This window comes from Harpia harpyja, unplaced genomic scaffold (assembly GCF_026419915.1).
Source record: "Harpia harpyja isolate bHarHar1 unplaced genomic scaffold, bHarHar1 primary haplotype scaffold_46, whole genome shotgun sequence".
In the NCBI taxonomy this organism is placed as follows: Eukaryota; Metazoa; Chordata; class Aves; order Accipitriformes; family Accipitridae; genus Harpia; species Harpia harpyja.
Genome location: NW_026293385.1, coordinates 1142887 through 1166344, shown reverse-complemented (window position 1 = coordinate 1166344; position 23458 = coordinate 1142887). Strand labels below are relative to the sequence as shown.

The window sequence follows — 23458 nt, the reverse complement described above, 5'->3', positions numbered from 1 at the left end:
GGGCCCAGCCCTCAAAGCTGTTGCTGCTCTTCATGGTCCCCTGGCGCCCCATCCACAGGCAGAACAGCACTGAGGATCTGTGCTTATGCAGAGACGGAACATCTCAAGGTGCTCGGCCGCGTCTGAGCCTCTTTCCGAAAAGCCAAACGTCCGGCTCCTTCTCCCACAAGGAAGGGCCCAGCCCTCAAAGCTCTTGCTCCTCTTCACAGTCCCTTGGCGCCCTATCTACAGCCACAACAGCACTGGGGACCTTTTTTTAACCAGGGACGCAACGTCTCATTGCACTTGGCCGCGGCAGAGCCTCTTTCTGAAAAGGCAAATGTCTGGCTCCTTCTCCCACAAGGAAGGGCCCAGCCTTCAAAGCTGTTGTTGCTCTTCACAGTCCCTTGGCACCCTATCTGCAGGCAGAACAGCACTGGGGTCTGTGCTTTCCCAGAGACGCAACATCTCATGGTGCTTGTCTTCGGCAGAGCCTCTTTCCAAAAAGGCAAACGTCTGGCTCCTTCTCCCACAAGGAAGTGCCCAGCCCTAAAAGCTGTTTCTGCTCTTCACGGTCCCTTGGCACCCTACCTGCAGGCACAACAGCACTGGGGTCTGTGCTTTCCCAGACACGGAATATCTCAAGGTGCTTGTCCTCGGCAGAGCCTCTTTCCGAAAAGGCAAACGTCCGGCTCCTTCTCTCACAGGGGATGGCCTAGCCCTCAAAGCTGTTGCTGCTCTTCATGGTCCCTTTCTGCCCTGTCTACAGCGACAACAGCACTGTGGATCTGTGCTTTCCCAGAGACGGAACATCTCATGGCGCTCGGCCACGTCTGAGCCTCTTTCCGAAATGCAAACTTCCATCTCTTTCTCCCACAAGGAAGGGCCCAGCCTTCAGAGCTGTTTCTGCTCTTCACGGTCCCTTGGTGCCTTATCAGCAGGCACAACAGCACTGGGGATCTTTGCTTTCCCAGAGGCGGAACATCTCATGGCGCTCGTCCTCGGCAGAGCCTCTTTCCGAAAAGGCAAACGTCCGGCTCCTTCTCCACAAGGAAGGGCCCAGCCCTGAAAACTGTTGCTGCTTTTCACGGTCCCCTGGCGCCACATCCACAGGCACAACAGCACTGGGGATATGTGCTTTCCCAGAGACGGAACATCTCATGGTGCTCGGCCGCGTCTGAGACTCTTTCCGAAAAGGCGAACGTCCGGCTCCTTCTCCCACAAAGAAGGGCCCAGCCCTGAAAACTCTTGCTGCTTTTCACGGTCCCCTGGCGCCCCATCCACAGGCACAACAGCACTGGGGATCTGAGCTTTCCCAGAGACGGAACATCTCATGGTGCTCGGCCGCGTCTGAGCCTCTTTCCAAAAAGGCAAACGTCCGGCTCCTTCTCCCACAAGGAAGGGCCCAGCCCTCAAAGCTGTTGCTGCACTTCACGGTCCCTTGGCGCCATATCTGCAGGCACAACAGCACTGGGGATCTGTTCTTAACCAGAGACGCAACATCTCATGGCACTTGGCTGCGGCAGAGCCTCTTTCCGAAAAGGCAAATGTCTGGCTCCTTCTCCCACAAGGAAGGGCCCATCCTTCAAAGCTGTTGCTGCTCTTCACGGTCCCTTGGCACCCTATCTACAGGCACAACAGCACTGGGGATCTATGCTTTCCCAGAGACGGAACATCTCATGGCGCTCGGTCTCGGCAGATCATCTTTCCAAAAAGGCAAACGTCCGGCTCCTTCTCCCACAAGGAAGGGCCCAGCCCTGAAAACTCTTGCTGCTTTTCATGGTCCCCTGGCGCCCCATCCACAGGAATAACAGCACTGGGGATCTGTGCCTTCCCAGAGACGGAACATCTCATGGTGCTCGGCCGCGTCTGAGCCTCTTTCCGAAAAGGCAAACGTCCGACTCCTTCTCCCACAAGGAAGGGCCAAGCCCTCAAACCTGTTGCTGCTCTTCATGGTCCCTTGGCACCCTATCTGCAGGCACAAGAGCACTGGGGTCTGCTTTCGCAGAGATGGAATATCTCAAGGTGCTTGTCCTCGTCAGATCCTTTTTCCGAAAAGGCAAACGTCCGGCTCCTTCTCCCACAGGGAATGGCCCAGCCCTCAAAGCTCTTGCTGCTCTTCATGGTCCCTTGACGTCCTATCTACATGCACAACAGCACTGGGGATCTGTGCTTATCCATTGACGCAACATCTCATGGCGCTTGGCCGCAGCAGAGCCTCTTTCCGAAAAGGCAAACGTCCGGCTCCTTCTCCCACGGGGAAGGGCCCAGCCCTCAAAGCTGTTGCTGCTGTTCACAGTCCCTTGGCGCCCTATCTGCAGGCACAACAGCACTGGGGTCTGTGCTTTCCCAGAGACGGAACATCTCATGGTGCTTGTCCTCGGCAGAGCCTCTTTCCGAAAAGGCAAACGTCCGGCTCCTCCTCCCACAAGGAAGGGCCCAGCCCTGAAAGCTGTTGCTGCTCTTCACGGTCCCTTGGCGCTATATCTGCAGGCACAACAGCACTGGGGATCTGTGCTTTCCCAGAGACGTAACATCTCATGGCGCTCCTACTCGGCAGAGCCTCTTTTTGAAATGTCAAACATCCTGCTCCTTCACCCACAAGGAAGGTGCCAGCCCTGAAAGCTGTTGCTGCACTTCACCTGTGTTTGAAAACATTGAGATTGATGTGGCTATTGCAACACATATTTTGGTTGCTAGTGCAAGAATCTTTGAGGTTTCTATTGCAAATGTTTGACGTTGCTATTGTATATCTTTGAGGTTTCTATTTCAAAACCCTTTGAGGTGCTGTTGCAAAACGTTGAGTTTGCTCTTGAAAAACACTTTAAGTTTGCTGCTGCAAAATATTGTGGTAGCTGCTGCAAAACATTGAGGTTGCTCTTGCAAAACATGTAGAGGTTGGTATTGCACATAATCTTCAGGTTGCTATTCCAAAATATGTTGAGGTTTCTATTGCAAAACTTTGCGGTTCTATTGCAAAACATCTTCAGATTGCTATTGCAAAACACATCGAGGTTGCTGTTGCAGAACGTTGAGGTGTCCATTGCAAAACAATGTTGAGGTTGCTATTCCAAACCATTGAGGTCGCTCCTGCAAAATGTTGAGGTTGCTATTACAAAACACTGAGGTTGCTATTGCAAAAATCTTTGAGGTTGCTATTGCAAAACGTTGTGGTATCTATTGCAAAACAATGTTGAGGTTTTTATTGCAAAACAATGTTGAGGTTGCTATTGCAAAACGTTGAGTTTGCTATTGCAAAATATGTTGAGGTTTCTATTGCAAAACATTGTATTTGCTACTGCAAAACATTGAGGTTGCTGTTGCAAAACTTTAAGGTTTCTATTGCAAAAAATGTTGAGGTTGCTATTGCAAATAATGTTCAGGTTGCTATTCCAAAACACATTGAGGTTTCTATGGCAAAACACGTTGAGGTTGCTGTTGCAAAACATGCTGAGGTTGCTATCGCAAAACACTTTGAGGTTTCTCTTGCAAAACAATTTTGAGGTGCTGTTGCAAAACTTTCTTGTTGCTATTGCAAAATGTTGAGGTTGCTCTTGCAAAACATGTTGAGGTTGTTCTTGCAAAACGCTGAGGTTGCTATTGCAAAACCATGTTGAGGTTGCTATCTCCAGGTTAGATGGGGAGAGCTCTACAAAAAAACCCTCTGTCTCAAACACTGTTTTGATTGTGGTTTCTTAACAATGGAAGTGCAGATGCTGACAAGCACTTTTACATTAGAGTATTTTCATCTGACCAACTCAAATACCAGGACTGACCCTCTGACCCACATCATTCCCAGAAACCCACTGCTGCTGAGCAGGGATGACTCCTCGGCAGTCAGTGGGCAGAGGTCCTGCTCCTCATGGCACATTCAGCTAGCATCAACGAGAGCTCCAGCTATGGAGCTGGACATACATCTCTTTGAAATGGAAAATGTGTGGTGAGTATGTAGTATGAGAAATGGCTTTGATTTTTGTCAGAGAATAATGCCCTTACTTCTTGCCGTCCTTTCCTCCTTTTTCAGTGCTCCACACCCAGAGGCAGCAGATGTCCAACAGAAGCTCCATCACTGAGTTCCTCCTCCTGTTGCCTCCTACAGCATCCTGTTGCCAACTCCTCTCTGTTGGTATTGCCTCCAGTTGCCTCCTGTTTCATCCTATTATCTCCTCCTTTTTCTCTTTTTGTTGACTCCTGTTGCCGCCTCCTTCTTTTGTCTCTGGTGTCCTACTCTGTCCTCCTCTTTTTTCCTTCTCCTGTGGCCTCCTATTGCCTCCTTCTCCTTGCCTCCTGTTACCTCATCTGGCATCCTGTGGTCTCCTCCTTTTTCTGTTGCCTCCTCCTCCTTCTTGTCCTGCTCCCTCCTTTTGCCGCCTCCTCCTTTACCTCCTGTGTCCAGCTGTGTCCTCCTCCTGCCTCCAGAATTCCGCCCCCACCGTTGCCTCCTGTTGCTTCCTCCTCCTCTTCCTGTTGCCTACTCCTCCTCTTCCTGTTGCCTACTCCTCCTCCTCTTGCCGACCTTTGTCTCCTGGTACCTCTTCCTCCTAAGCTCTTCTTGCCTCCTGTTGCCTCTCTCCTTTGCTCCATCTCGTAGGCCTCCTCTCCTCAACTGTTGCCTTCTGCTGCCTCCTCTTGCCTCCACTTCCTCCTCCTCCTCTTGTCTCCTCTTGCTTCCTCCTCCTCCTCCTCCTTCCCCTCTTCCACTTTTCTCCTCTTGCCTCCTTTTGCCACTTGTTTTTTCCTGTTGCCTCCTCCTCCTTTTCACTTCTCCTCTTACTGTTGCATCACGTTGCATCCTCCTCTGTGCATCCTGTTGCCATTTACTGCCCCTGATGCCTACTGCTCCACCTCCTCCAGTTTTGTACTCCTGCCTCCTCTTGTCTCCTTCTCCTCTGCCCTATATTGTCTCCTCTTGTCTCCTACTTCACCTGCTCATCATCAACATCCTCCTGTTGCTTTCTCTTACCTCCTTTTTACTCCTCCTGCATGTACCTCCTTTTGCTTCCTTCTCCTCCTGTTGATTCCTGTCCCCTTCTCCTCCTCCTCCTCTGTTTGCTTCATTGTCATGTCCTTTTTCCTTGTCCTCTTGTTTCCTCCTGTGTCCCTCTTTTCCTGTTGCCTCTTATTGTCTCCTCCTTCTGTTTCCTCCACCAGCTTTCTCCTGCTCCTCCTCATCTATTTCTCCATTTGCCTGCTCTTGCCTCCTGTTTTTGTTCAATCCTACTCATGTTGCCTCTGGTCTCCTCATTCTTCCACTTCCTCCTCCTCCTTTTCCTCCTTATGTTACCTCTTCCTTCCGTTGCCACCTTTTTCCTCCCGTTGTCTCTTGTTTCCTCCTCTTGCTGCCTTCTCTTTCTCCTCCTGTTGCCTCTTGTTGGTTCCTTTTCCCTTATCTCCTGTGTGCTGCTTTGTCCTTCTGTTGACTCCTCTTTTTCTTTCTCCTATTGACTTATTGCCTCTTCCTCCTCCTCCTGTTGCCTCCTCCTGCCTCTCGTTTCATCCTGTTGTCTCCTTTTTCTGTTTTTCTTGCCCCTTCTGGCCTCCTTCTCCTTTTCCTCCTGTGGCCTCCTGTTCCCTCCTGTTTTTTTATAGACAGAGCACTGTCTGTAAATCAAGCATTTACAAGTCCTAAGGGGGCAACTTGGACTGGAACTGCTGCAGGACAGTGAGATCTGTGATACCCCTGTGGCCAGGGACGCCTCCACCGTTGTCTGCTTCTGCTGAGGACTGAGGCAGTGACTCATATTCTTTTATATGGGTTTCAAGTCCAGATTAGGATTCTTGTACTGAGATAGCAAACCATCTACTCAGATTTGACCTGATCTGCAGAGGGTCCAGGTAATTAGGAAACATAAGTTAAGTTACATTAGGATCCAGGTGATTAGAAATTATAAGTTCAGCTGTATTATAAATTCTGTATTATGCTACTTATAACTTGTTCTACATTGATTCTGCTTGTAGAAATCCTGTGCTATTCTAATCATAAATTTGGCGCTATACTAATCATAGTATCCTGTTAAGAAAAGAAAGCTTAATTATAACTATGATTTAGTGCCATAATCATTCTGGCGAGAATTCCTAAAAGAACCTGTCTATCCCCTTAGTCTCAGGTGACACTCTTGCACACAGTTCTTCACAATGTGACATGGGAAGGAGGTGGCTCATGATAGCTGCTTGTAGTTCAGCAGCTCAAACTTGACATCAGCTGCAAAGAGGAGGAATGTCGTCACTGCCACAGCAGACAAAATTTCCAGGCAAGATTCATAACAAAGTTCTAGAGAAAAGGTCGTTTACAGAAACAGCTTTTGGGGAGTCAGTTGTTTTGCAGGAGCTCAAGCTGTCCCCTGACCTTTGGTGGAAATTGTCTACTTCTCCCAGCCTTTTCCAAGGAACAGGAAGCATGCAAGCCACGATCCCCAAGACCTGGAGGGGGAAAGCGGAGGGCGGCTGCTTCCTTCTCACCAGGGATAATCACTGTGGGGAACGCAAGCTCCCGCAGCCATCATTCATCAATGGCCAGCTGGAAGATGGGTCTGTGAACCACAAATATGACTCATTTGCTGTGGAATTGCTCTTGGGCCACAGCAAAGATCCTGAAGTTCCTGAGTCCTGCAACCAGGACACCCTGCCCAGGGAAAAGACAAAAAGGCTGATGAGTGAGTACATTAGAGATAGAAAAAGTGAAAGCTTTAGAAAAAAAACCAAACATGTTCTCCATTTTTTTCTTTCACCTCCCTAAAATATTTGCTAACATCTCTTCGCTAGAGAAGATCCCAGGCATTTCCACATGTGGAATACCCCTAAGACTTATTCCCGTGGATTATCTTTGGCACAGACCCAGCATCATCCCCTGTCTCTCTACTTGGTCTCTCCACTGACCACAGGGAAGAGTGAAGCCCTGTGGGGTGCTGAATACCTTCTCAGACTGGATCTCGACTTGGTTTCTCTCCCGGTTTGCCAAGAAGCTGCTCTGGGCACATGAGGTGGTCTCGGTGTGCTGCTGTGATGCTCAGGGAAGGATCGCTCCTCAGGGCCCAGGCTCTCAGGAAGACTGAAGCCCCACAGGGTGAGGGCGACCAGGATGCCAGCCCACCTCGTCCAGCTTCAGCTGTCCCAGCATGTAATCAGACACAGCTCCCTAGACATCCACGGTCTCTGGAAAGCGAGGGAAAGAGGTCTCAGGCTCCGGGCTGGACATCTCACAGACTCTTGGCAAGCTCCTTGCCCCAGGGATGACAGATGCTGGCATACACAAAGAGCCCAGAAAAACACTGCCATGGCTGTGGAGCTCCCAGAGGAAGCTGGCTCTGAATGGTCCCACTTTTGAGGGGACTGAGCCCTGCCCACAGGAGCCTTGATACTCAGGGCAGCCCCAGTACCAGGGCCTGGCAGTCCTGGCAGCCACATTGTCCCCCAAGCCCGGTGGAATCCTCAGGCAGGGCTCTCGTGACAGCCCCCAGCCCTGTCCAGCCTCCCCACAGCCCAGCTTTTGACAGCTGACAGCCCCACTGCAACCCCTGGGGAAGGAGCTCCCAAACCCCCACCCTTGGTAGAGAGCTGCAGGAGTGTGGGCAACAAGCAGCTCAGCTCCAAGCTGATGGCCATGGTGCAGCAGCCCTCCATTGCACTTGCTGCTTGCCATCAGCTCAGGAGAAGGGACACTCTTCCCGGCTCCTCACCCCAACTCCTCTCTGGCGTTCTCCTGTCTGTCAGCGAGGGTCCCCCAATGCATCCCTGCTGCCTCCTGACCCCGTTCTCAGCCGCGGAGCAGCTCCGAAGGGCAGCGGTGGGGAGTCCCTGAGCAGTGCCCGGCAGCATCCAGGCCTTGCTGGGAAGTGCCGGCACTGCCGTGGCGCTGGGGACACCTCCCTCTGATGCACTGCACCCCCCTGTGACATCAGCCCATGTCATTTGAAGGTCCATTGTGACACCAGCAGGGAGATGGCACAGCTGGGCAGGGAGGCGAGAGATTTTCCCCCTTGTCCTGAGAAACAGTCACCCCCTTTCTCACCAGTCCTTTTCCAAATATTCTGTCTGCCCCCTGCACCAACAGGGCTCTGCTACTGGGACCCTCTCTGGTCAGGCGGGGTTTTGGGGTTGGCTGCAGTTGGGATGTTTTCAAGAGATGGGATTGAAGGCCCGTGGGGTACAGCAGCCCCTCCCGTGTTACCCAACACTCTCTGCGTTGTCTCGCTCTCATCATAGGAGCAGCACATGCTTCACTGCACTGGTTTTGGCTGGGATGCAGTTAGTTTTCTTCATGGCAGCCCATAGGGTGCTGTGGTTTGGTTTTATGACCAAACCAGTCCTGATAAACCACTGATGATTCAGCTATTGCTGAACAGTGCTTGCACAGCATCAAGGGCTTCTCTGTTCCTCACTCTTGCCCACCAGCGAGTAGGCTGGGGGTGGGCAAGAAGCTGCGAGGGGACATAGCTGGGACAGCTGGCCCCAGCAGACCAAAGGGATATTGCATACATTATGATGTCATGCTTAGCAACCAAAGCTGGGGCAAGGAGGAGTAAGGCGGTGGGGTGGGTATGTTCAAGGCTATGGCATTTGTCTTCCCAGCTAATTCCCTCAGATACTGGATATGTCCCTCAGCAGTGGTCCACTTGACTTGGTAACTTGCCTGGTCTTTGAAGGGATACCTTTCCTTCACACTCAGCTGGAGCCAACTGTAGGGGCACCTGATATAGTTGGGGGCTGGGTCTCCGGTTTAGCCACAATGTCTGTTTGTGTGTCTTCAGATCCAGAGACCCTCTCTTCTCCTTGAGGGTGCTGAATAGTCATGAATAGTGCTCAGTAGGCACAGGCCAGGCCCCAGAACAGTGCCACAACTTGTGTCTCTTTGGCATAGCCAGGGCCAGGGCATGCTCTTTTCAAACATTATGTCACTTCATTAGGATCCCACACTTGTTTGGGGGTGAAGTCCCAGACCGCCAGAGGTGACAACCATTCCGGGTACCTGCCCAGATTCTTTCATGTGCCTTGCCACCTAATACTGCACTGCCTTGGATGATATCCCTGTGCTGATCTCTCTAAAGAGCTGCTTAACCTTTGAAAAACCAGAATATTCCTGAGAAGTACCAATAGGAGTATTTTGCTTACCCAAGGATGCTCACGATACTGAAGAGTTATTGTAAGAAGAGAGAAAATACCTACCCCACAGGAGAAAAAGGGGAAGGTGCCCTTCTCTTTCCTCCACTGATTGGCTCTTGGAAGAGAAAAGGGAAAAAATGTAATTGTGAAGTGTCTCCGCAAGATGGTTCCCAAAATACAGGCAAGGCATAAATGCAGGGCCCAAATACCAAATTAGGATCAAGGCCACTGCTTTTATCATCATTCTTCCAGGCAAAACACCACCAAGTGCTACACAGCACAGCAAAAAAGGGAGCATGGCACAGATCAGATAAAGCAATGTCGAGAACAGAGAAGTCAACATCGTGACCAGCAACTCTTCAAGACATGTAATAATTATAGGTTCCCTCTAGTACGCTCGGGTCAAACCCTTTCAGCCCCACGTTGAATTTAACCCCAGTAGGCAGCTAAGCATCACACAGCTGCTCGATCACTTCCCAACCCGCAACGGAATAGGGAGACAATTGCAAGGGTAAAAGTGCAAAAACATTTGAGTTGAGATAAAGACAATTTAATAAGAAGAGTAGGGGAGAACACACACACACACACCAAAAAAAACCCAAACCCAAACCAAGAAAAGTACGTGATGGAAAAAAATCCCAATTGCTCACCACCAATGGATGCTCAGCCGGTACCTGAGAAACAGCAGCCCCCTGCAGTTATCCCCTGCCCACCCACCCCCTGATTTGATTTCTGAGCACAACATTATATGGTCTGGAATATCCCTTTGGTCAGCTGGAGTCAGTGGTCCCACCTGTGTCCCCTCCCAACTTCTTCTGCACCCCATGCCTGCTCACTGGCAGGGCACTATGAGAAGCAGAAAAGGCCTCGATGCTAACTAGGTAAGAACTGCTCAGCAATACGTAAAACATCCCTGTGTTATCAGCACTGTTGTAAGAACACATCCAAAACATAGCACCATACAGGCTTCCATGATGAAAATTAACTCTGTCTCAGCTAAAACCAGCACACAGGCACCATTATTGCTAAAGACGCACACGCTTTCAATTGCAGATACAGCCGTAAAATATGTACAATTATAGATACAGTCAGACACCGTAACTTTCAGCATTGCAGATACAAGTATGGTCACACACACAAGCACACACTCCATTACACCTACAACTACAGCTACAGCTCGTAATACCATTACAGATAGAGGTGCCATTAAACATACAGGTACTGATCCAAACGCAATTGAAGACACACACACACAGATACCAGTGCAGACGCAGGTACCGGTACAATTAGACATGGAGGTACCCATATAGATACCATTACAGACACTGATAGCAGTAAAAAGACCGCGACACTGTTACAGTCACACCCATACCGAGACCGTGAGTGGTACAAAGACTATTAGACATAGCCTTGCTGATACTATGTCAGCTAGTGAGTCTTTGGAACTTAAAAGGGGGACTTGGAACATAAAAATGAGGTTTTGGACACTAAAAATGCATCTTTGGCCTCTAAACCTGAGCCTTTGGGCCATTAAAAGGAGGCTGCTCTCTAGAAAGAGGCTTTCTGCATCTTAAAATAAGGGTTTAGATCCAAAAAATGAAACTGTGGGCCCTAAAAAAGCCTATGGGTAATAAAAGACAGGTTTGGACCCTAAAAAGGAGTATTTCTGCCCTAAACATGAGGCTTTGGGCACTAAAAAGGAGGGGCTAGAAGCTACACATGACGCTTTGGACCCTAAACAAGAAGGCAACCTATTGGTTCTTCAATGGAGCCCAGAAATGAAGCTTTGCTCCCAATATAGGGCTTTGGGCACTCCAGTGGAGGCTTAGTGTTACGTAAAGGTAGTATTAATAAGCCTCCTCCCTCCTGAAGTCAAAGTCAAGATTAACAGTTTCAAGATACTTTTTTTTTGTCCTTGGCTTTTGACTCATTAAGGCAAAAAGTATTCTATTACTTTCTCTCTCTAGTTTCTACAGGGACATCCATTGCAACAGCAGAAGTGGAGGTGATGTCACATGAACCACTTCTTTGCTTAGACCTGACAAGTAAAACCACAGGAGATGTTAATTCCTGCAATGGAATGTCATGCTCAAAGTTACTAACCATATGCAGTTTCAACACAGAGCTGCTCCTCTTTAAGGAGATTGATCGTGCATCCCTCACCCCTTCCACCTGGACCTCCAAGCCGCACACACCGCAACCAGCTAAGAAAGCAGACAGAAACAGCAAAGTTTGCAGGAAGTCTGGTATCAAAGAGCCTCCCTCACCGAGTCTTTATGCATGAGTAACTTTTCTTTCAATCACTTTGACAGAGCACTTGCTCCATAAACAAAGGAAAACATGTCAGTTGAATTGTTGCAGTTTGAACTTTGTTTAAAACAGCTGTAATCTAATCTGCATAGTCCTGGGGCAGTATTGAACTTCTGGAATAGCCAGGGAAACTCCAGAACAGTGACGTCACTCTACACTGGGCCAAGCGTTGAGTCAGGGTATATTAAGGTAAAGCATGTAACCTCAGCTATGCTGGATCAAGTCCAGGAAACTAGTAACCTAACTTCTTCCTAAACTTCTTAACACCCTAAGAGTGAGAGGAACAAAAAAAAAAAAGTAAGAGCAATCAGAATATATTTCTGCAAAGCAAAGTAAAAAAAAAAATAAAGTAAATCCATGTAAAGGCATATACTTTGATATCAGTTAGCTAGGTTAGTTTGAGACTAGTTGCATCAATGCATGTGCTGACCTAGAGGTTAAGGGCAAGACAGCCTTTAACAGCCTTGGGATGCTCAAGTGGAAGAATTTGTTTAAAAGCATGGTAATATCACAGGGTTGTAGACTATTACAAAACACTTACTTTTCACATTTGCTTTGCTGTTTATCTTATCACCTACTTCAGCTTTCATTCCTTCAAACTCCTGATGGATTTTTATTTACACAGGTGCTGAAGTTGTATACCTACTGTAACTAGTACACAGACTTGACAGTATTTAAATACCATGGTTTTAACACAGGTCACAAAACCACGGTAACCATTTTACAAACTCAAGGTGTAGCTCTGCTAAAAGCCACTTAAGTAACATGGGTTCTGTTTCTTAATTTTAACCTGTGAGTAAACCTAAGCCTTGCACTCTGAAGTTTTGGGGTTTTTGGAGGGAAGAAGAAGACCTCGCAAACCCACTAAGGCAAATTTTCTAAGAGATAAATTGCACTTGAAGCAAGCTGGAAACCAGAGGTAATAAGGAAAAATAAGTATATGGTCATAGTCATGCTTTCTCCACAAGTTTGGAATACTAGCAGTAGGGGGAATGCTAGAGAATGAAGACCTCACAAGATAGCTACATGCCTCTTGGGTCTTGTCACTAGGGTTTTAGGTGGATGCTTAAGATGATCAGAGCTCAGAATTGCTGTTTAAGCCAAGCAACTAATTTTAAAAGAATTCAGGGGTATCTGTTGTCCGTACAGCAAACTGGGACTTCTGCTGTCAATGCAGTTTGCTAGCTGCACTATTCAGAGGGTGTTAATTCACAACCTGGAAATACTAGAAGCAGGAAAGCAGTGTTCCTAGTCTCCTCAAATTTACTCTACCATGACATTATCATTTTGTAGAACATATTTTTTGTGGCACTGCCCCCCCCCCCCCCCCCCCTTACATTTGCTTTAGTTGTTTGGGGTTTTTAAGCAGATCCCATATGCATTAAAAAAAAAAAAAAAAGAGACTGAAGATTTTAAATTTCTCTTTGGAAGACAGTATTTTACAGTACATACAAAAATACTCTGGAAGAACATACAACTTCATTTACAAAACCACCAAATTATAAAGAAATTACAATAGAGGGATAGCATAACATTTGCTTCATGGGATCAGAATTTCTCCCCACCCTTCAAAAAACCCTAATGCACTTAACTGGGTAAGCAGTGTTACCAGTTTACAGAACCGGACCTTCAGACTACTGCAAGTTTTCATGTAATCATGTAGAACAGCTTTCAGGATTTATCTGAAACCACTCTCTGCATGCCGACTGCTTTCAGGACTGTACCTTGCAGGTGGGTAGCAGTGTCACAACAGCCTTGGCTATTGCAACATTTAAGTACATCTTCAGCCTGTGTGTTCTGAGTTTAGCTTTACTACCCAGTGACAACAAAAAAACCCTCAAGTCTCATGCTGGAGCAGTCTTAAGACAAAAATCAGATACAATGGCAAGGGACATGTCTATCATCTCCATACCTTGATAGCATCCTCTGCTGCATCTTCTTCAATATTTAAATTACTTACGGGCCTCCATGGGAGGCAATACTTGTGTAGTGCATGGCTGTGTTAGGCAGTGGAAAGCTGCTAGCTGAGGAAGCTGAGCACCATTGTGGTAGATGCACAGGAGTGTATGTGCCCTACAGGAAAATAATTTAAGATAAGAACAATATATGCACATGCACTAGGAAAGCACAAATGAATACAAGCACATTCATATACACTTTGAACGACAGCGTGCTTGCAGTGACTAGTTAACCTGTTTACATACATTCTGAATCCAAGTCACAGGACAGGTTGGGTTTTGTGGCTTTTTCAAAAGCTGTTTCAGCTAGTGATAGTTAAGACTTTTAAAAAGACTAATAAGGATAACTCTTACAAGAATATATTTGGGAAATGAAGACTGAAATAAGTTAAACTAAAAAGCATATTTTTGTTTACATCAACAAACGCTCAGAGTATTTGTGTGAGGTAGTCTAGGCACTGGAACAGACCATTCAGCTTTCCAGTTAGTCCACTGAGTAAAACCCCTTCAAAATTACATTGTCTGTAGATCTGCTGCTGACGTCTTCTGGATTGCCACCATCTTTGAATGCTGAATCCTGGCCAGTTAACTAGAAGAACAGAATACACAGGCCCAGAATAATTGCTATACTAAAATTACCCTCATATTTGAGTACAGCTTCCAGTCAACACATTAAGTGTATTAGTGGCCATTCTTGAAACAACATTTAGACAAGACTACCATTACCACACAGCAATCTCAAGCGTCGCAAAAAGTCTTACTACCCAAACCTTGAAATCTGTACTTAAAATATTCAATAGTAGGTAACAGTTCTGCAAGTTGATTCTTTACAAGTATCAAAATTGAGTTTTTTCTAGTTGTTCTTTGCCTCTACCTCAAATCAGAGGTCAAGCCACACAAATAGCTGTTTAAGGAGAGTTATGTATAGCAATAAAACAAATCAAGCATGCATCGAAAGCTTCCACAAAAACAAGATTTAACAAGCAACTCCACACTGTCATGTCAGCAGTGGACAACCTATTGAGTAGGCTGCTGATTTCTAAAGCAGCAAACCTATCAATAGGCATTCAAAGATCATCTGCCAGAACAAGGTTAGCTCATACTTTTAAATTTATAAGATTCATATCCTCTTCATTTTGAGGTATCTTTTTTTTTCTGAATTAAGAACCGCTTCCAAAGAAGTCAGTTCATTCAGCAATTGGTCAGTGCAGTAATATACAAGTACAGTAGTATTTAGAGACCCTGCCACCAGACCAAAAACAGTCACTAGTGCCAGATCTTGGAAAAAAAAATTGTTTAATAGCTATACAGTATATTCGAGACAATTTCTCACACCTACATCCTAGGAAAACTATCATTATGCTTAAATGTAGATTCCTGAATCCACTGGGGATGTATATATGCATTTCTTCTCAGTTATGTCATTCATTGTACATCAATAATGAATTCAGTGGGGCAGTGGGGCTGTGGGGAGCGGGCAGGCTGTTCTGGGGTGCCCCCGGCGCTGGCAGAAAGCAGAGCTGGAGAGAACAGGGGGAAGCCCAGGGCAGCCAGCAGCTGGCGGTGGGGCCCGGCAGGATGCAGCACCTGCGGAAATGCCCGGCTCCTTGAGCCTCAGCCCCGGGGCTGCAGCACGGGGCTGGCACTGCCTGGGGCTCGCTGGGAAAAATCAGGCAGAGGCGACCCTGAAAACCCACACACGTACCCAGGCCCGGGATTTGACAACCCGTTCCTTTGCGCATCGCCACCATGGGATCCAGAAAGCAGTGCCACTGGCCCTGGCATGGTCCTGAGCCATCTCTCCATGGAGGAGTCTTTAACCCAGCCTAGAAGGAAGAAAAATTGTCCAGAATTAAGCTGTTCTCAAGTTTTCGCAGGCAGCATGTTTTCTTGAGCTGCCTGGTGCTGCCGTGCCTGGGGAATGTTCAAGAAACAGGGCGGCTGCCTGTACCTGCAGGCAGGCGGTGGAGTGTGTGCAGCAGGAGCCAGTGGTGGTTGGTGCAGCTGTTGAATGGGTTCAGGCTTTAAATGTGTCCAGACTGGTACGCCTGGTTCCTTTTTCCTTGCAGTGTGTATTTAGAGCTTAAACAGTATTCTTTTTAAAAGCAAAAACATCAAGCAAAAAAAAGCCAACCCAAAACCAGCTGGGTAATTTTTTACCCCCAGCTGTCCTTTTTTGCCCTCAGTCCTGGCCACTATGCAAGGCAATGCTCACCACCAATATTAGGGCACAGGACTGGGCTTTGGCAGGCAGCACATTCCTCGAGGCTCCCGGTGATGCAGTTCCTGGGGAGTGCTCAAGAAACAGGGGCAGTTGCCCAGAATTGCCATTTTGGGTCTCTCCCCATCGTGCTCTGTCTGGCTCCCTGCCCCCATTTTTTAATTCCTCCCTCTCTGTCTTTAACCCATCACTATTTTCTTCTTTCTCTTTCTTTCTCTGTCTCGCTCCCTGTCTGTATCTCCTCATTCCTCTCTCTCCTGCAGCCTGGCCCCTCATTCCTGCCTGTATCCCCTGCTCAGCTGGCTGGGCCTTCTCTCTGGGCCTCCGTCTTGCTCCCCATCCCCTTCCGCTCCTCCGCCGTCTCCATCCTGGAGGCCATCGCTGTTCTGTCCTTCTGCCCCTCCTTGTCCTGATCCGCATCCCTCTCTTTCTCACTCTCTCTGGGCTGTTTCCCGTCCTTCCCTTGCTCTCTGTCCCTGCCTCTCCCTTTCTTTCTCTCTTCCCTGCCTTTCTCCTCTCACCCTTCCCCTCCGTCCCTCTCTCCTGCTCCCTGTCCCATCCTTCTGTCGCTCCGCTCTCCTGACGCCTTCTCCCTCTCTCTGTCCTGCTCCTGCCCCTCTCTGGCCACCCCACCGCCCTGTCCCACCTCTCTCTGCCGCTCTGTCCCCCCTTCCCCTTCTTCCCCTTCCCCTTCCCCTTCCTCCCCCCCCGGGGGAGACGGGCACGTGAACGGCTTGTGAAAGAGCGTACTGCTTTGGGAAATATCCCGCTCCAGGAAGGGAACGTTGCGCTCCAGTTGCATACGCACCTTGTTGGTCTTCCCGCCACTGAAATCTTCAAACCGTTTCAGACACACGGTGAGAACCTTGGGTGCGCGATGGATTGTAAACCTCTTGGAGGCGGCAACCGTCTTGTTACACCTTGAAACCAAGCACAGAGCCAAGTGCTGAAATGCAACCTTCGTATACGCCCTATCTTGCCCCAAGAAGGCCAGACATCCTTTCATGTCTCACACCCCCCTACGCTGTTTTAAGGCTGTTCAGATGCACAGAGCCATATTAAAATATCGGTGCCTCATTATCGTGCATCTAACCTATGTGAATTATTATGTTAATATATTATGTTATGTGAAAAGATGGCTTATGCTAGAGTATGTGCAGCACCTTCACGCAGGATCTAGTATTAATATGGTGTTAATAATCATCTTACTGGCTGCATTTAAAGCAGTTTTCACCATCTAGCTGCTTGGGTTTCACGAAGTCCGTCAGCACTGCAGTGACAGTTGAGGCTGCCTGGAGGAGTGAGAAAGCAGAGAACTGATCTCCGGGAAATGCCCTCGCCCAAACACTTATCAGGAGTTGACAAGAAGACCCAGGTGAACCTGCAAGCAGCGCCCACAAGGAGGCAGAAAGAGGGTACGATGCCGAACATTTCCCTCAATTCCCTCAATTCCCGGGGCTATCAAGAGCTACGTCTCTGTGCCACTGCTCAGTTCAGCTACCGATGGCGCGCGGGGTCATCAATAATGAAAATAATACCACCCGTCAGACGGGTGTTGAGGGAGGGCAAAAAGAAGAAGGACGCAGAGGGATCCTTCCACTCCACTTGCCACCCACCACCAGGCTCTCTTGTGTTCACGGTATGCGTTTTTAAAGCAACTGTGTTGATTCTGGAAAGCTACAGGGGCCTTGCGACATCTTGAAGCACAATTACTAACTCTCTTTGATATCCAGAGGAATATCCAGAAAGGCCTCGTAGGAATCAGAAACCACTTTGCAGCTCGAGTACGTGACTGGAAGGAAATTCAAAATGCTCAGCGATGGGGAAGTCGACTGACTGTGGCGCTTTACGTCCTTCATACCTACTACGCCAGTCACACCATCGGCTGTTCATCACAGGCCGACAGAAGGACACAGACAATTCCAGGGAGAGCAATGGTTGTGGAAAAGTACCTCTGGATCTCAGAAAGCCCCCAAATATTTGGTGGACGATGGTAGTCGATTCGGAAGGGATGTCCAAGCTGGAAATAAATGGTAAGGCAGAGAGTTATCTCCTCCCGGAGTTTTGCTTTGTGTGAAAGCCCTGGGCGTAGTTTTTCCTTGATGGCACTGCACCAAGGAGTCCAAAGGGCTCGGGAACATTGCAAAGAGAATTTGCTTGTGCTTACTTGCTGATTCCACCCAGACAAGCTCTCTGCATGGCATCAATAGCATAACGTAAGAACTCATGGGCATCTTCCTGCCTGCCAAGCTGGAAATGTTTTCCTATTACTAAAAAAGAAGAAGTTAGTAGCTTTCTCCTACAAGAACAGAAGAAAACTTGTCAAAGCACCCGAAATGACTCACGTGTGAGAATGCTGACGACAGCCAAAGATAGATGGCACCGCCTGAGAAGCGCAGGACGCTGTTAACGTGCTTTTCCATTCTACACATCATGCAGAAGCCATTTGGCGGCCTGAAGAGGAAGGGAGGGAAGCAAGAGCCTTAGGTGAGCAAAACATCCACAGCAATGGGAAAGCCAGTGGGGATTTTGAAGTTCTAAGAACGGTCTCCGCTCCTGCCAAGGTGACAGCATCCCAACGAGCCCAGGACATTTTAGCGCAGAGAAAACTTTCTTCAGAGGGATGTTAAACTGACAGAATATTTCTGTGCAATAAGCAAAGAGGGTTTAACCTGCAGGAATAGGGACCGAGACCTGGGGCTAGAAAGGGGTGCCCTTCTGAAGACGAACACAGCTAGATACGACAAGTGCCTTCTAGCCTTGAGTGTTCAAAGATGACCAACTCAGGGAATTGGCAAAGAAGGGCTGCTTTTCTCTTAAGTTCCAGATTCTTGGAATCCTTGGGAAGTGCCCGACAGATTTACAAGGAGCTGTTCCTAAAAGTACTCCCACGACTGGCTGTGCTCACGAGAGAGCAGGTAGTTGGCCAGAGGTGGGGTGTATGTCAGGCACTGCAGGACGGAGTTGAGGAAACACATGTTGCCCGAGTTGTGGAGTCCCGCTCCAGCTCTGCATCGTTGCTGCCAGTCCATGTAAATCTTCTCCGGGGGAAAGAGGATCCTTTGTGGCGGAGCCATTCCCTCAGCAACGACTGCAGGGCGACGACATTTGAAAAGAGATGAGACAATATTGTTGCACGGAAGCACATGTAAAAAAGTTGAGTTCTCTACGGGAGGACCCAGTACAACCAGCTGTGTCGTGCTTTGTCTACGCGCTTTTTGAACACCTCCAGGGATGGTGACTCCACCACTTCCCTGGGCAGCCTGGTCCAATGCCTGACAACCCTTTCAGTAAAGAAATTTTTTCTAATATCCAAACTAAACCTCCCCTGCCGCAACTGGAGGCCGTTTCCTCTCCTCCTATCCCTAGTTACTTGAGAGTAGAGACCAGCACCCACCTCGCTACACCCTCCTTTCAGGTCGTTGTAGAGAGCGATGAGGTCTCCCCTCAGCCTCCTCTTCTCCAGACTAAACCACCCCGGTTCCCTCAGCCGCTCCTCGGAAGTTCTCTAGACCCTTCTCCTTGTTCTCCAGACCCCTCACCACCTCGGTTGCCCTTCTCTGGACACGCTCCAGCACCTCAACGTCTTTCCCGTAGTGAGGGGCCCAAAACTGAAGCCAGGACTCGAGGTGTCACCTCACCAGTGCCCAGTACAGGGGGACAACCACCTCCCCGCTCCTGCTGGCCACACTATTTCTGAGACAGGCCAGGATGCCGTTGGCCTTCGTGGCCACCTGGGCACACTGCTGGCTCATATTCAGCCGGCTGTCAACCAGCACCCCCAGGTCTTCTTCTGCCGGGCAGCTTTCCGGCCACTCTTCCCCAAAGCTGGAGCATTCCAAGGGGTTGCCGTGACCGAAGTGCAGGACCCGGCACTTGGCCTTGTAGAACTTCATACGATTGGCCTCAGCCCATCGATCCAGCCTGTCCAGATCCCTCTGTAGAGCCTTCCCACCCTCCAGCAGATCAACCCATCCTCCCAACTTGGTGTCATCCACAAACTTGCTGAGGGAGCGCTCGATCCCCTCGTCCAAATCATCGATAAAGCTATTGGAACCAGTCCCAATCCTGAGCCCTGGGGAACACCGCTTGCGACCCGCCTTTTCTCCTGCCTCCAGTGTTTGTCAGCTTTCCATCAGCCACAGCTTTGCCAGATTCCCGCTCGAGGTGGCTGGTGGCAGTTTTGTTCCTGCCCCGCTTGGCTTACGTAGTTTTGGGCTGTCCCCACTCGGGACATCTGGTATAACCCCTTGTTCCCGCTTGAAACATTGCCCCATGCCAGCTACCGTGAAGAAAATTAACTCTATCCCAGCCCAAACCAGCACACCTCCCCTGTAAACGAGAGGGTTTAGATGCCAGGACAAATGACAATTTGCCAGCTCGGCAGAGCACGGGTGCCCTGAGATGTCTCAGGAGAGGCAGGCTGGGCTAAAGCTTCTCTCCTCCTCCTCCTCTCCGGGTTCTGTGGTCCAGCGGAGCAGCTGGGACTTTTCCGCAAGGACACCCTGGGTCCCGCTGTGCTGTCCTGCAGGCAGCAGCACAAGCCAGGCATGACGCTGTCTGCTCAGCACGCTCTGGGTGTTCTCCATGGGAAGGACAGCATGGGACTGGGCTTGTTGTTCCAGCTTTATTAAAAAAACCCTAAATTTATTAAAATACAGCTGTTTTCCAGAGGAGGATTTCACTTCTTCAGGGCTCACCAGGGGCCAGCAGCACAGCGACTGCAGGCTCCATCCCGACGTTGGCATCTCTCTTATCGGGACGAAGATCTCCTCCGCTGCCGGAGTCCTGACGGAGAGTTCAGGGTCTTTCGCCAAGGGCGGGAGGGCCGCAAGAGAAGGCAGCGGAGCAGCCGTGACCCCCCCCACTGCCTGCAGAGACCCCCAGGAGTCCCCTGCAGACCACGGCACCCTGCCCAGTCCCCGTCCCCTGCCCCACCAGCCCCTCCTCGCCGTCGCAGATATCCCGCAGCTCCGGTTCCTCGGGTGCCGTGCGGCAAGACCTTGCGGCCAAGGACTGTGGCCCACCGATGAACCTGATGGCCACCGCTGGCAAGGTGGCTCGAGTGTCCCGCAGGTACGGCAGGCTCTGCCGGAGGTCGTCTTCCACCCTCTTCTTGTTGGGCGCTAACTAGAAAGAGCACAAGGAACTGGTACGGACCCTCCCAAGTCGGCCGGACCAGTACCTCCTCCCAGTAACCCCTTCCCGCGGCGATCTCCGTCTCCCAGAAAGAGCTGGGAGAGGTTCAGACAGCCGCAGGCAGCGGGGGGCCCGGGGATGCTGAGACCCCTCTTTCATGTTGCCAGGGCCCATATGAGTCACCATTTCCAAAGGGCCGTTTTTAAAGCCTAAAAACAAGGATTTTGGCCCTAAAACGGGGCTTTGGACCCTACAAATGGGTCTTTGGATGCTCATTATATGCCTCGGGCATTAAGGAAATGAGGCTTTGAGCCCTAAGTGAGGGGTTTGTACCTTAAAAAGAGGGTTGGGAGCCTACAACTGAAGTCCTTCAACCCTAGAATCAAAGCTTTGGACCCTAAAAATGAGGCTTTGGGACCTAAGCATGAGGCTTTGAGCCCTAGAAGTGGGCTTTGGACCCTCCAAATGAGGGTTTGGACACTCCAGATGCAGCTTGGACCCTAAAAATGCCTGTCTGGATCCTAAAAAAGAGGCTTTGGACCCTGAAAATGAGACTATGCAAACTAACACTGAGCCTCTGCACCCTAAAAATGAAGGTTTTGGAAACTAAAATGAGGCTTTGGAAGGCAAAGCTAAGAGTTTGGAAAGTAAAAATGAGGCTTTGGACTGTATAAATTCGGATTTAGACTCTACAAATGAGGCTTTGGTCCTTCCAGATCAGACTTTGGGGCTTAAAAATGATGCTCTGGGCCCTTAAAATGAGTCTCTGAACCTTAAGAACGGACCTTGGAGCTAATAAATTAGTTTTTGTACTCCATATATGTGGGTCTGGACCTTAAAAATGACTGTTTGCACCCCCCAAAGTAGGCTTTGGTCTTTTAAATTGATGCTTTTTGCCCTAACATTGAGGCTCGCATTATAAAAATAAGGGTTTACACTTGCAAAACTCAGGGTTGAATTTTAAAAATGATGCTTTGTAAAGCACAAAATCGGACTTGCTCACCGTAGCTATCTCCATGGCAGGTTAAATTTCTCGCCGTCTATTGTGTTTTAGTTCCCTTCTCACGCAAACCGTGGTGACAAACAGTACCCAAAAGGCTCTGGTGCTCCCAAACGGCGGCTTGATGGTCTGCGTAACCCACCTCTAGCCGCATCTCAAGGAGCGTAGGAACGGCGTTACAAGTAAATAAGGCAGCGTCCTGCTTTAGGAAGAAAGCGTGTTGGATTTGAAACCCTCGGGTAGGACAGGAGGAGCATGTCTTCTTGGGTCAGCGATGAGCGTCGGCACGTATTATCTGATCCAGAGCCGATGTCTGTCGCCGCTTTAGCTCTGGAATTACTCTGAGACCCAGGAGGCTCCATTTTCCTTAGGCTGTCACCTAAGGGAGTCGAGATAAAGACAGTTTAACAAGCGCAGGGAATAAAAAAGGAAACCAACGGACGTGACAGCAACCACCGACCACCTCTCACCAGCAGGCAGACGCCCAGCCATCTCGGTGCGACGGCTGCCTTGGGAAGACTCCCCCAGTCCTGAATTTCTTGCTGAGCGTGACACTATGTGGAACGGACCGTGGTACCTCGTCGGTCAGCTCGGGGCAGCGGTCTCTGCTGTGTCCCCTCCCAGCCAGCTCGCTGGGGCAGCAGAGCGAGAAACGGAGAAGCCCTTGGTTCTGCATAAGCACCGCTCAGCAGTAGGTAAACATTGGTGCGCTGTCAACGCTCAAAACGGCACCGTGCAAGCTGCGATGACAAAACAATGACCTGTATCCCAGCACAGAAACCCTTCTGTGCCCGCTCACGATTCCTATTCCTATGAGAAACCCATGAAAAATAGGGCATTTGACTTATCGGGGAGAAATGCAAACACGCTCCCGGTCTCTGGCTGGCATCTGGCTTTACTTGCATGACCTAGAAAGTACGCACAAGTCTACGCGGTTTCTTCTGCACCTTGGGAAAGGCGTCTCTTGCCTTGATTTCCAAGGAGAAACTCCCAAAAGCGGCACCACAGAGGTATTCCTAAACCTCGCTAACTGAGAGCAGGGTAGGGTGGCTTTGGGGGGGGGGGGGGGGCTGTGCGGCTGGCTATGGGGCAGGCGGTGGGCTTTGGGGTGGGGGGGGGGCTGCGGGGGGGTTACTGACGCTGTCCCGTAGCGAATTACGGTGGTCGTGGGGGCGACCGTTCAGCGTCCGGCCCCTCCTGGAGCGACTCCGGGCGGAGGGTACGTCAACGGTGAGCGCTAGGGGAGCTGCCCCACGGCGGGGGGGGGGGGGACACAAAACGACCCCGTTCTGCCCCACGGCTCTGTGGGGTCTCTTCTTCCCGGCCCCACGGCTCGACGGGGCCCGGCTCGTTCCCCCCCCCTCCCCCCCAGGTGGAAATGCGGAAAGCTTTGACGGATTTTGTGCAGAGAGAATTCGAAGTGCTGCGGGGCCAGGCCCGGGCCCTGCACGCCGCCTTGTAGCGCGTGGGGTGCCCCGCTCGTGGAGGAACCCGCCCCACGGTGAGACGGCCGGCCCCACGGTGAGACGGCCCCCACGGCCGTCCCTGCAGCCTTACGGGACCCACAGATGGGACGGACTAACCCCACGCTGCGATGGCCATGGGGCCTGGACGGACGGACAAACGAGCTGCCCCCCTCCCCCCCCCAGCTCCCCGTTCCTGTGCATGGTGCCAATAAAAATGGCTGAGCCTCGGGGATCTCCGTACCTGGGTGACAACGGGGGGGTAAAAAGGGACCTGGGGGGGGGGAAA

The 23458-nt window shown here is 49.9% G+C and overlaps 1 non-coding gene across 1 annotated transcript; it reads left to right on the top strand.

Moving 5' to 3' along the window:
- The first annotated feature begins 21972 nt into the window (after positions 1 to 21972).
- Positions 21973 to 22057, top strand: LOC128138444 (small nucleolar RNA SNORD45). Its single transcript, XR_008234010.1, has one exon. It is a non-coding gene; the product is annotated as a small nucleolar RNA SNORD45 (small nucleolar RNA).
- The last annotated feature ends 1401 nt before the right edge of the window (positions 22058 to 23458 follow it).